General features: G+C 46.6%; 1 protein-coding gene and 1 pseudogene across 1 annotated transcript in view; one reads left to right on the top strand and one right to left on the bottom strand.

The window, feature by feature from the left end:
• The window catches only part of LOC100681834 (olfactory receptor 24), a 162,653-nt gene that overhangs the window by 38,518 nt on the left and 111,017 nt on the right, over nt 1-13,118 (bottom strand). The gene's annotated exons all lie outside the window — the stretch shown is intronic.
• LOC100079005 lies at nt 5,060-6,008 on the top strand (annotated as a pseudogene).

The following is a 13,118-nucleotide window of genomic DNA, read 5'->3' as shown; positions in this document are numbered from 1 at the left end:
TCACTCTTAAATGTTGTATAAATGTTGTTTACCATCTCTCTCAATCAAATCAATCAATCAGTGGTGTTCACTGAGCACTTACATTGTGCAGAGCACTCTGTACTAAGTGCTTGGGGGAGCACAATACAATAGAGACCAACCCTCCCCAGAAGGACCTCACAGTCTAGATTGAAAAGCTCCTTGAGAGTAGGTATAATATCTCTCATTTTTATCAAATGTTTCCCCTGAGTTTAGTCTAGCTCTTTGCACACAGTAGATGCTCAATCAATGCTATAAGGTGAGGGCAGAGTTTTCCCCCTTATTTCCAAGAGGTAGGATTAGACTCAAAGATCTTTGAAAAGTCTTGGAGCAAGATTCCAGTTGGCAATTACACTCCATAAGGCATTCAGTGAATGAGATAAATGAGTCAAGGATAATAATAATAATAATCATAATACCATTTAAGCACTTACTATGTGCCTGGCACTGTACTAAGCGCTGGGGTGAATACAAGCAAACTGAGTTGGACACTATCCCTGTCCCACGTGGGGCTCACAGTCTCAATCCCCATTGTACAGATGAGGTAAGTGAGGCCCAGGGAAGTGAAGTGACTTGCCCATGGTCATACAGCAGACAAGTGGTGGAGCCAGGATTAGAACCCATGACCTTCTGACTCCCAGGCCCATCCTTTATCCACTACACCAGGCTGCTTCTCATAATTGCAAGGTCAGTTAATCGTATTTATTGAGCACTTAGTGTGTGCAGAACACTGTAATAAGTACTTGGGAGAGTACAATACAACAATGTAACAGACACATTCTCTGCCCACAATGAGTTAACAGTCTAGAGGGGAAGACAGACATTGCTATAAATAAATAAAATTACAGATATGTACATAAGTGCTTTGGGGCTGCAACAGGGGATTTATAAAGGGAGCAAGTCAGGGTGATGCAGAAGGGAGCGAAAGAAAAGGAAAAGAGGGATCCATTGAAGTAGATTAGGGATAGGGGAAATAATAGAGTATAAGGATATTTACATAATTATGGTGGGGCTGAGGTGAGTATCCAAATGTTTAAGGGGTACACTGATTATATATGCTTCTGTAAATACACCACCAACCATAAACACTCAAGCAAACTTTCCTTGACCCTTGCCTTACCTATAAAGCTAGGAAAGGAAGGGCCAAATTTGAAGGGCCTCAGTGGGAGAGCCAGCCTGGTAGGTAGACTCACTGAGAGATAGGGAGAGCTGTCTGGGGGACCCAGGAGATCATGGCACATGAGGAAGTTTCCCCTTCTAAAGAGCAGGGTCCTGTGCCTAGTGAGATTTCATCATCCCCCTGGAGTTCAACTATCGTCTGAGACATCTCCCTCAGCAGAATATATGGAAGCCAGAGAAGAGACCAGGCACTGAGTGTTTATTTGCCTCTAACAAAGAGTTCGCGGGCTGGGGATCCCAGGGGCCCAGAAACTCCTACTAATAGTCCTGCTATGAGTCCCGCTCCCACCCCCGCTGCCTCTGTGGGTGAAGACGCAGCGCTCCTGCCTGGAGCCCTGGCGGCCCTGTGTCCCTCTTCCCCCTTCCCACTTAGGCTGCCACCCAGAGGAGACAAGGGTTGGCAGAAGAGCCTAACCCTGTGGGGACAGAGCCCAGGACCAGAACAGTCTGTGAGGGGACTGACCGGTCAACTAGGTCTGATTGTCCCAGTACAAATCCCAGATGATAAGCACACACTCCCTTTGCTGCAAACCTCTTTGCTGCCTGGAAAACTGCTGTTACAAGGTCTGAAGGGGCAGCAGGTCTGACGGAGAAGGGGAAATGCTAAATCTCGGAGAAGCCACTGGAGAAACCCAGCTGCTTCTCTTCTCTCTCTGAGTTTGGAGGCCGGAGGGAGGGACTTAGACAAGCAGACCAGCATGCTGAGAGACAATTGAGCTGAGCTTTCACCTCTCTTCCAAATCCTCTTTGCAAATGTGGCCCGTTTTGCCAGCCAGGCCCTGTGAAGCTCTCCCTGGGGTCTCCTCCTGCAGCTCCTTCTCCTCACTCTCCTCTTGGTTCTGAATAACCAGAGACTCTGAAGTGAATGTAAAGGTCACACCACTGGGCTAAGTTTTTTTTCCCAACTCAGGCCTGATCTTGGAGGTTGAAGGCTTGAGAACAGTTTAGATAGATTCATGGGTGACTGTTCAATATTCAGTTATTATTGGGAAGAGATCAGCCAATCAATTGTATTTATTGAGCTCTGTGTGCAGAGCACTGTATGAACACTGAGGAGAGTACAGTAGCAGAAGAGAAGCAGCGTGGAAAGAGCCCGGGGTTGGGAGTCAGAGGTCGTGGGTTCTAATCCTGATTCCCCCCGCCCCCTCCACCTTGATGATGTTGTCTTGTTTTTGTTTTGTTCTGTTTTGCTTTGCTGTTTGTCTCCCCCGTTTAGACTGTGAGCCCGTCACTGGGCAGGGATTGTCTCTATCTGCTGCCGAATTATACATTCCAAGCGCTTAGTACAGTGCTCTGCACATAGTAACCACTCAATAGATACTATTGAATGAATGCATATCAGCTGTGTGATTTGGAGCAAATCCCTTCACTTCTCTATGCCTCAGTTCCCTCATCTGTAAAATGGGGATTAAGTCTGTGAGCCCCATGTGGGACAACCTGATTACCTTGAATCTACCCCAGTGTTTAGAACAGTGCTTGGCACATAGTGCTCAACAAATACCATCATTATTATCACAGTACAACAGAGTTGGTAGGTGTTGGATCATTCACCCCAACCTTAAGGTCAGGTGTTCTTCACAGAGTTCTTCCAAGCATCTGGTGCCATTGGTGGAGATAAAATTCTGGAATGGATGGGAAGTGGGGCTGACCCAATAATGGTGTCCTTCCAAATGCCCCCTAGAAATCCCAAACCCTCCTACACCTTCCCCTCCCTTTTCTCCAAAATCAAGAGCATCTTCAGGATGTTTAGCTAGTTGGAGAGTGATGCTAATGGGATTACTTTGAGGAAGAATGAGAACGAGGCTGTGATGATGGCGAAAGAGAGGAGTGAGGAGTTAGGGAGAGTCAGGGAAGCTAGGGAAAGAACAGGGGTGAGCTAGTCAGGGCAAGGGAGGTTATGTTAATTAACAATGCTGCTACTGTGATCAATTCATTAACCAGAGTTTCACATCACCTGTCTTCTAGACTTGCTTTCAAGACTTAACAGGATTTTAATTGCCAGTTGCAGTTAGAACAAGCTCCAGAACCTGGCCCCTGACTGAGGACACTAGTCTATTCAGGGGTGAAGTTAGATTGGCTTGGTTGGAGTGGAGAGTCAAGCTGCTGTGTAGTGGGAAATGGGAGCAGATAAGAAAAGGGGCTGGGGGTTCAAGGAAGACTTTCAATAATAAAAATAATAATGATGGTATTTGTTAAGCACTCACTAAGTGTCAAACACTGTTCTAAGCCCTGGGGTAATAATAAAAATAATAATAGTATTTGATAAGTGCTTACTATGTGCTAAGCACTGTTCTAAGCGCTGGGGTAGATACAAGGTTATTAGGTTGTTCCACGTGGGGTTCACAGTCTTAATCCTCATTTTACAGATGAGGTAACTGAGGCACAGAGAAGTTAAGTGACTTGCCCAAAGTCACACAGCTGACAAGAGATGGAGCCAGAATTAGAACCCACAACCTCTGACTCCCACGACCGTGCTCTTTGCACTAAACCAGTCTCTGGCCCAGGTAGAGTTCACAGTAATAACTGGGGTATCTGTTAAGTGCTTACTATGTGCCAGGCATTGTACTAAGTCCTGAGGTGGATACAAAGAAATTGGGTTGGACACAATCCCTGTCCCGCATGGAACTCAGTCTTTTTACAGAAGAGGTAACTGAGGCCAGAGAAGTAAACTGACTTGTCCAAGGCCACACAGCAGATAAGTGGCAGAGCCAAGATTAGAACCAATGACCTTGTGACTCCCAGACCTGTGCTCTACCCACTACACTACACTGCTTCTGCAAGCGCCCGGTCAGGGGTCAGGAATCAGTGGTTTAGAGTCAGGAGGAAGTGGTATGGTGTTTTTGTTATTGAAGCCAGCAGAGGATTTGGAGGTATTTTATTAAGGGCCCTAAATCACTTAAACAGAGCAGGGTAATTCTCTCAGAATCCTCAACTATAATAATAATGATAATAATAATGGTATTTGTTAAGTGCTTACTATGTGCCAAGCACTGTTCTAAGCACTGCAGTAGACACAAGGTAATGAGGTTGTCCCACGTGGGGCTCACTGTTTTAAACCCCATCTTTCAGGTGAGGTAACTGAGGTCCAGAGAAGTGAAGTGATTTGCCCAAAATCACACAGCTGACAAGTGGCAGAGCTGGGATTAGAACCCATGACCTCTGACTCCCAAGCCTGTGCCCTTTCCACTAAGCCACGGTGTAGGCTAGACTCTAGACTGTAAGCTTGTCGTAGGCAGGGAACATGTATTGTACACTCCCAAGTACTTAGTATAGGGTTCAGTACACAGTATGTACTTAATAAATACCTTTGATTGATTGCTTGATTGGCTTTGGCCTGAGTGTTGTGGTCTTTGAGAGGGCCCAAAGGAGAGCAATGAAAAGGCTGTGAAATGGGGCCCCGGAAGAGAGGTTGAAGGAACTGGAATCTCTCAACCTGGTGAGGAGAGGACTGAGGGGGAATTGAATCATGGTTTCCTAAGGTCTGGAGTGGGATTTCACTGAGAATAGTGAATGACTCTTCTCTATCTCTACCTAGAACCTTATGAGCCTCTGGCTGGGCCTAGAGGCTTGACAGAGGGCTGGTTAGGTACCTTGATGGCTTAAGTGTCATGGAAGTCCCACCCAGAAACCCAGGAGAGCTGGAAAATATGTAGACTGTGGCTCTGCGATTCCTGGAGGAATAAGTGCTCCAGCCCCAGCCAGTAGTACATCCCAGGAAGTCTGTCTTCAATTCCCACTGCCCATTCTTGCCCCTTTTCTCCCCCTTCACAATATAACCCAGGGGAAATGGGCTCAAAGATAAAGGAATTCTGACATTGTTCCATTCACCTGCCACATCACCCCCAGCAGATCGAGCAGTCCCATGGAGAGGGGAAATCAAACCGGCATCTCAGAATTCCTCTTCCTGGGACTGTCCGACCGGGCAGAGCAGCAGCAGCTCCTCTTTGTGCTGTTCCTTTGGATGTACCTGCTCGGGGTCCTGGGGAGTCTGCTCATACCATCCTGGCCATCGTCTCCGACCCGCACCTGCACACCCCCATGTTCTTCTTCCTCACCAACCTCTCCATAGCTGATGTCTGTTTCCTGTCTACCACAGTCCCCAAGATGCTGGCCAACATCCAGACCCACGACAAATCCATAATCTATGCTGGCTGCCTGGCGCAAGTGTATTTTTTTATCCTCTTTGGAGGTCTGGATATGTTCCTCCTCTCCAGGATGGCTTGTGATCGCTATGTGGCCATTTGCCACCCTCTCCACTACACCACCATCATGAGCCCACAGCTCTGTGCTTGGGTGTATGTGGTGTCCTGAAGTGTTGATAGTCTTGATGCCCTCTTACATACCATAATGCTGATCTGATTATTGTTCTGTGCAGAAAATGAAAACCATCACTTTTTCTGTGATCTTAACCAGCTCCTCAAGCTTTCCTGTACTGATATTCTCTTCAATCAAATGTTGAAGTATGTACTCTTCGTGGCTCTTGGTATTCTTTCCCTCATAGGTCTTCTTTTCTCTTACAGTCACATCATCTCTACCATACTGAGAATCCCATCTACTGGGGGACGGTTTAAAACTTTCTCCACCTTTGGCTCTCACCTGTCTGTGGTTGCTTTGTTCTATGGCATTGGCTTTGGGGTCTACTTCAGCCCCACATGTAGCCGAACATCCCAACAGGATCAGTAGCATCTGTGATGTACTTTGTAGTCACCCCCATGCTGAACCCCTTCATCTACAGCCTAAGAAACAAGGACCTGAAAGATGCCTTGAGAAACATCTTTGGCAAGAAAACTCTGTTCTCTCGGACACTGTGATCCCTTCCTCCTGGGACATTGGAGGTTGCAGGATGTTATGGATTATCACATATCTTGCATTTGAAGAACAGGTCATCTCTGACTACATTGAATTTTACGAGATTCTGGCTCACTAATCATCAGCCTCTTCCCTCAGATCTCATTTATCAAGTGTTCTGAGGGGCAGGGCCCCCTGGGAGTTTTTTGGAGTTTGCCAGTGGCCATTTAGTGGTCACCAAAGCTCTAGAAATGGGAATAGCTCACGCTCAACTATGGTACAGGCAGTACTCATGTTTATGGCACAGTTGGTCCTGGAAACTTCTTATGCAGTTGACATGTGCATCAGAACTTATTTTTTCATAGGAATAATGCAATAAATGGGGGACTGGTTCCTGAAACAAGATTGGAAGTCCCTTCTTTACCAAAGTTACCCAGAACTGTGTACTCAATCAATTGTAGATGAGCAATATAGTCACACTGATGTCTTTATATTGAGTCAGAGAAGTGTGTATCTCTTGCTCTCTATTTTACATATTCATTCATTCATTTGTGTTTGAGTGCTTACCATGTGCAGAGCACTGTACTAAGCTCTTGGGAGAGTACGATACAACATTAAACAGATACATTCCCTGCCCACAGCAAATGTTCATTCATTCATTCATTCATTCAATCGTATTTATTGAGCGCTTACTATGTGCAGAGCACTGTACTAAGCGCTTGGAATGTACAAATCGGTAACAGAGTCGGTAACAGAGCCCTTTGATGGGCTTACAGTCTAATTGGGGGAGACAGACAAAAACAATAGCAATAAATAGAATCAAGGGGATGAACATCTCATTAAAACAATAGCAAATAAATAGAATCAGGGTGATGTACATCTCATTAACAAAATAAATAGGGTAATGAAAATATATACAGTTGAGTGGATGAGTACAGTGCTGAGGGGAGGGGAAGGGAGAGGGGGAGGAGCAGAGGGAAAGGGGAGAAAAGAGGGCTTAGCTGAGGAGAGGTAGAGGGGGAGCAGAGGGAGCAGAGGGAAAAGGGGGAGCTCAGTCTGGGAAGGCCTCTTGGAGGAGGTGAGCTTTAAGTAGGGTTTTGAAGAGGGGGAGAGAATTAGTTTGGCGGAGGTGAGGAGGGAGGGCATTCCAGGACCATGGGAGGACGTGGCCCAGGGGCCGACGGCAGGATAGTCGAGAACGGGGGACAGTGAGGAGGAGGGCGGCAGAGGAGCGGAGCGTGTGGGGTGGGCAGTAGAAAGAGAAGGGAGGAGAGGTAGGAGGGGGCAAGGTGATGGAGAGCCTTGAAGCCTAGAGTGAGAAGTTTTTGTTTTGTGCAGAGGTTGATAGGCAACCACTGGAGGCGTTTAAGAAGGGGAGTGACATGCCCAGAGCGTTTCTGCAGGAAGATGATCCAGGCAGCGGAGTGAAGAATAAACTGGTGCGGGGAAAGACAGGAGGAAGGGAGATCAGAGAGAAGGCTGGCACAATAATCCAGCCAGGATATTATGAGAGCCTGTAACAGTAAAACAGCCGTTTGGGTGGAGAGGAAAGGGCGGATCTTGGCAATATTATAAGGGTGAGACCGGCAGGTTTTGGTGACGGATTGGATGTGTAGGGTGAATGAGAGAGCCAAGTCAAAGATGACACCGAGGTTGCGGGCCTGAGAGACGGGAAGGATGGTCGTACCATCCACAGTGATAGGGAAGTCAGAAAGTATATACACACACAAATACACATATACATATATATATGTACACATTTAAATACATTTGCACACACACACTTTTTTATGTGTGTGTGTGTCTGCATGTCTGTTCTCTGACCTCCACCGAGTTCTAGAAGTCCCATTTAACCCCATGAAGTCTTTCCCCACTTTTTGCAAGTTATTTTGCAAGATTTTGCAAGTCTCTCTTCAGGGCAGATATTCCATATTCCTACATTCATGGAAGGACTGTGTTTCTATTCTCTCCCAGTACTCCGCTTGCAGGTTCAAGCAGCTAAACTCCAAGCCCTCACCTGCGGGGAGCAGCAGGTGTGGAAGGGGGCGGAAGGGTTGATGTGGGGTGGGGTAGGGGGTGATGAGCAGATTCAGGACTGCACCCCTCCCAGGTATGCCCCTGTGGAGGCCACACCCTCATCAGAGACCTGCCTCCCTCCGTCCACCATCTATTCTGACGTAATTTCCACTACATGGTTTCCATAATGCAAATGCTTGATTTAATACCTTGGCTTGTTCAAGGTCTGTATAATTATCTGTGTGTCTTTATAGGCTTTTTATCTATTTGTTTCTGCCCCCATTGCATTGTGCCTCCTCCGTAGGCCTGATAAATCTGAAAGGTGTATACTTAACTTGGTAGGCCTAGGATGTATCCAGCCCAGATTAGCAAGGAATGATTCACAGATGATAAGCATTGCCAAATGGGGTAAATCAGTGATTAGAAAACTTTAAAAAGATATCCCAGCCAACATCATGAACAATGAGACGAAAGGCTCACTAGCATTAGCACAGTTCTTATCTATCAACAGGACTACCTCCTCTGGTATATTAACTTGTCCAAACTAAGATGTGTGGGCAGGTATTCAAGTAACTCTTGATCTCAGGTAGTTGCTTAGTTTCCTCCATGATAACTTCCTTAGTTGAGAGGGCTTTGCAAACACCTATAAATATATTACGAATTAGGAGACAAGCATTTTTTCTCATGGTAATTAGCCAGGCAGCAGGAAAGTAGGTTGTATAAACATCTCAACCTCTTTGGGTCTTTATTCTAGGTTGCAAGATAAGCATCAGGTCATTTGAATGGCAGAGTCCTTCCCTTCAGTTGACTCCTCATGTTTCTCTCACACATCAGTCTGTAAATCAATGGATGGTATTTCCTGAAGTCCTACTGTACTAAGCGCTTGAGAGAGCACAGTACAACAGAGTTGGATAGAAACGATCCTTATGTACAAGGAGCTTACAGTCTGGAGTTGGGGGACGGACATGAAAATAAATTACAGATGTGGACATAAGTGCTGTGGGGCTGAGGGTGGGGTGACTATGAAGCACTCATAGGGTACAGATCCAAGTGCAGAGGTGACACACCAGGGAAAGGGAGTAGGAGAAATGAGGGCTTAGTTGGGGGCCAGCACTCAGATTGCAGTCTCTCTGGGCCTTGGTAGCCGGGAAGGTGAGACAAATTAGAAAGGAATTTGCCTAGCTGCCTGGCACCCAAATATACACTCCACATTGAGAATCAGGGTAGATATGTGACCTGAGCCTAAAACTTTAGGAATCCAACTGCCGGAAGTATAAGTAAACCTCTGGTACCAGCTGAAAATTGACTAGACAAGGATTATACTTGTGTTCTTTCTACAGGCGAAGTCCATCTATTAGCATTGAAGCTTTGCTCCCCTCCACACAGCTTCTCAGTGAATAATAATAATAACCATAATAAATGTGGTATTTGTTAAATACTTACTATGTACCAAGCACTGTAGTAAGCGCTGGGGGAGATTTCAGATAATCAGGTAAGACACAGTCCCTGTCCCAGATGGGACTTGGACATAGGAGGAGGTCAGTAGGAGAGGCAAACAGCTGCTCTCTGGTGAGCTGAAAGCCAGTGACCGAAAACAAGGCAGACAGATGAAATGTTTTTAAGATACTGTAAAATTAAGTTTCAGACAATGTGATTTTGCATCTAAATTCCATGTGGCACAGAGACCAGAATGGCATGCTGAAAACAAGAAAATATTGGCACTTTCTAGTAATAACGTTGGTATTTGTTAAGCACTTACTATGTGCCGAGCACTGTTCTAAGCGCTGGGGGAGATACAAGGCAATCAGGTTGTCCCACGCAGGGCTCACAGACTTCATCCCCATTTTACAGATGAGGGAACTGAGGCACAGAGAAGTTAAGTGACTTCAAGAAGGTCATGAGATTAAGAAGCCAAATCATAAAATATGCTAGACACTGGAAACAGCAAGTCTATTGGAACTACAAGGTACAATATTTGTACAATCAATTAATCAATCATATTTATTGAGACCTTATTGTGTGTAGAACACTGTGACAAGCGCTTGGGCGAGTGTAATACTGTAGGGTTGGTAGACATATTCTCTGCACACAGTGAGCTTACAGTCTAGAGGGGGAATTCATTTTGAGTAGCTCTAGTGGGATTTTTCTAAATTCTTTGCAGTTAGAATGATGTTCACACTGACTAGACAATTCTAGGATAGAAACATTCCCTGACCCCAAGGAATTTACAGTCTAGAGGGGGAGACAGGCCATACAATAAATTACAGAGAGGGGAAATGGTGGAGTGTAAGGATTTGTATATGTGCTCTATGTCGATGCTTGCTTCCTTGTTTTGATCTCTATATATCTATAATTCTATTTATTTATATCGATGCCTGTTTACTTGTTTTGTTGTCTGTCTCGCCTCTTCTAGACTGTAAGCCCGGTGTGGGCGGTGATTATCTCTCTTATTGCTGGATTGTACTTTCCAAGAGCTTAGTATAGTGCTCTGCATGTAGTATATAGTATAGTTCTCAATAAATATGATTGATTGAATGAACAAATGAATGAAGTGCTGTGGGGCCGAGGGTGGGGTGACTCTCAAGTGCTTAGAAGGTGTGCTGACTATTAAGTTCTTAGTTGATACAGAGCCAGGTGCTGAGGCCATGCAGAGGGAAGGGTGAGTAGGAGAAATGAGGGCTTAGTCCGGAAAGGCCTCTTGGAGGAGCTATGATAAGGAAGCCAGGTAGTGGGGAACCTCGAAGACCCAAACCTGATCTCCCTGATTATTTCCTCTTCCCTTCGCCGCATCTGGACCAAATGACAAAAATGATAATTGTGGTATTGGTTAAGCGCTTACTATGTGCCAGGCACTGTACTAAGCGCTAGAGTAGATATAAGGTAATTGGGTTGGACAGTGTCCCTGTCCCACATAGGGCTCATGGTTTTACAGGTTCACAGACCTATCACAGTTAGCCAGTGGTCACACACCTGGATTAGCCTCAGAGCCTGTCTTACAAGGAGTGGAGTTTTTATGATTTCGTGTACCTACTTTTGACCTCTTTTACCTGCCGCCTGCTCTGGGGAGGAGCCACACACCCTACAGGACCAGTGGGGTGGACTGAAGCCTCCACTGTGCAGCTTGGAGCTCCCTGATACCAGGGCAATGCGGATCTTCTAGGGTTACCCAAAGAGTGGGGCAGCCCCTTCCCTCCCCCAGCCTTGGAGAGAAGCTGAACTGCTCAACATCATAAATGCTGAGAAAGTTGGGGACCCTGTTTCCAAGAGATTTCAACACCTCCCACTGAGGTCTTAATTAAGTCTGAAACGTCTCCATCAGCAGAGCCTGGGGGTTTGTCTGTAACAAGGGGCTTGGGGAGCTGCAGGCCACGGGTCCCAGGGGTCCAGAGAATCCTGCAAATAGTCCTGCCGTGAGCCCTGCTCCCACCCACACTGACCCCTGCGGGTGACGACGCAGCGCTCCTGCCCAGAGCCCTGCAGCCCCATGTTCCTGGGCCCCCTTCATGCTCAGGCTGTAGTCCAGAGGAGACGGAGGACGGGCGAGGAGCCCAACCCCACCTGACCCTTGTGGGTGAGGACGCAGCGCTCCTGCCCAGAGCCCTGCAGCCCCATGATCCTGGTCCCCCTTCATGCTCAGGCTGTAGTCCGGAGGAGACGGAGGACGGCTGAGGAGCCCGACCCCGTGGGTCAGAGCCCTGGACCAGCACTGACCTTCCAGGTTAGAACCGTCCGCTGGGAGACTGACGACCCAACTGGATCCGATTGCCCGAGGGTAAGTTCTCCACAGCAAACTCTACCATGGCTTTATCTCATCAGGGGGTGGTCCTCTGGGTAGAATTTGCTTTACAGAAATTGCATAGATGATCATCAAATTTAGATTCCTGACCCAGAGAGACCCCGAAACAGTTTGCTATAAGTAAGACAAGCTGTTCTTTTGTTTCCCCTCACAACTCACACCTTGTCCCGCTTTCTGGAACATTCGGCTCTTCCCAATACCTATGCTGAATGAACAGATGAGTGAGTTTTCACTCAAGTGAGAAGCAGAGCTAGAGACGCATCACGGTCTAGAGGATAGAGCATGGACCTGGGAGTCAAAAGGACTTGGGTTCTAAACTTGGCCATACCACTTATCTGCTGTGTGACTTAGGGCAAGTCACTTAACTTCTCTGCCTCACCTCATCTGTAAAACAGGGATGAGACTAGGAGCCCTGTATGGGGCAGGGATTGTATCTGACTTAATTATCTTGTCGCTACCCCCAGCACTTAGCAAGGTGCTTGACACATAGTGTTTATAACAAATACCCAGTTATCATTATTATTAAAGAAAGGAACCAGATCGTTTCTATAGCATCAGCCATCACAGTCATGGGCAGCTGGTCCCGATCTGAGAGAGACACCACTTGTGTTCGCCCATGGGTCCTGGCACCAACTCATACCCAGTCCCAGGTGGAGATCATAACAACAATTAGTTTAGGAGTCAGAGGTCGTGGGTTCTAATCCCGGCTCCGCCACTTGTCAGCCGTGTGCCTTTGGGCAAGTCACTTAACTTCTCGGTGCCTCAGTTACCTCATCTGTAAAACGGGGATTGAGACTCTGAGCCCCACTTGGGACAACCTGACTACCCTGTATCTACCCCAGCACTTAGAACAGTGCTTAACAAATGCCAACATTCTTATTATTACTACTAATAACGATCGTGGTATTTGTTAAGTGCTAACTATGCACCACTAAGTACTGGGGAAGGTAGAAGATCATCAGATCAGAAAAAATCCGTGGGGAGGGAGAATAGATATTTAATCTCAGTTTTACAGATGGGAAAACTGAGGCATGGAAAAGCAACTCGATCAAAGACACACAGCAGGCAAGTGGCAGAGTCGGGAAGCTCAGTGTGGGCAGGTATTATTGCATCGTACTCTCCCAACTGCTTACTTCAGTGCTCAGCACACAGTAAGCACACAGTAAGTATGATTGACTGAATTAGAACTTAGATCCCCTGAATCCTAAGCCCAGGCTTTTTCCGCTAAGCCACACCGCTTCTCGGGGGGCAGGCAGCAGAGGAGAAAGAAGAGGTGATCCTCCTTTTGGACTCTTTTCTTTTCTCTGTTCCTTCTTTCTTT

This window comes from Ornithorhynchus anatinus, chromosome X1 (genome assembly GCF_004115215.2).
Source record: "Ornithorhynchus anatinus isolate Pmale09 chromosome X1, mOrnAna1.pri.v4, whole genome shotgun sequence".
Lineage (NCBI taxonomy): Eukaryota > Metazoa > Chordata > Mammalia > Monotremata > Ornithorhynchidae > Ornithorhynchus > Ornithorhynchus anatinus.
Note: the sequence above shows the minus strand (reverse complement) of the source record. Positions and strands in the feature narration are given on the sequence as shown.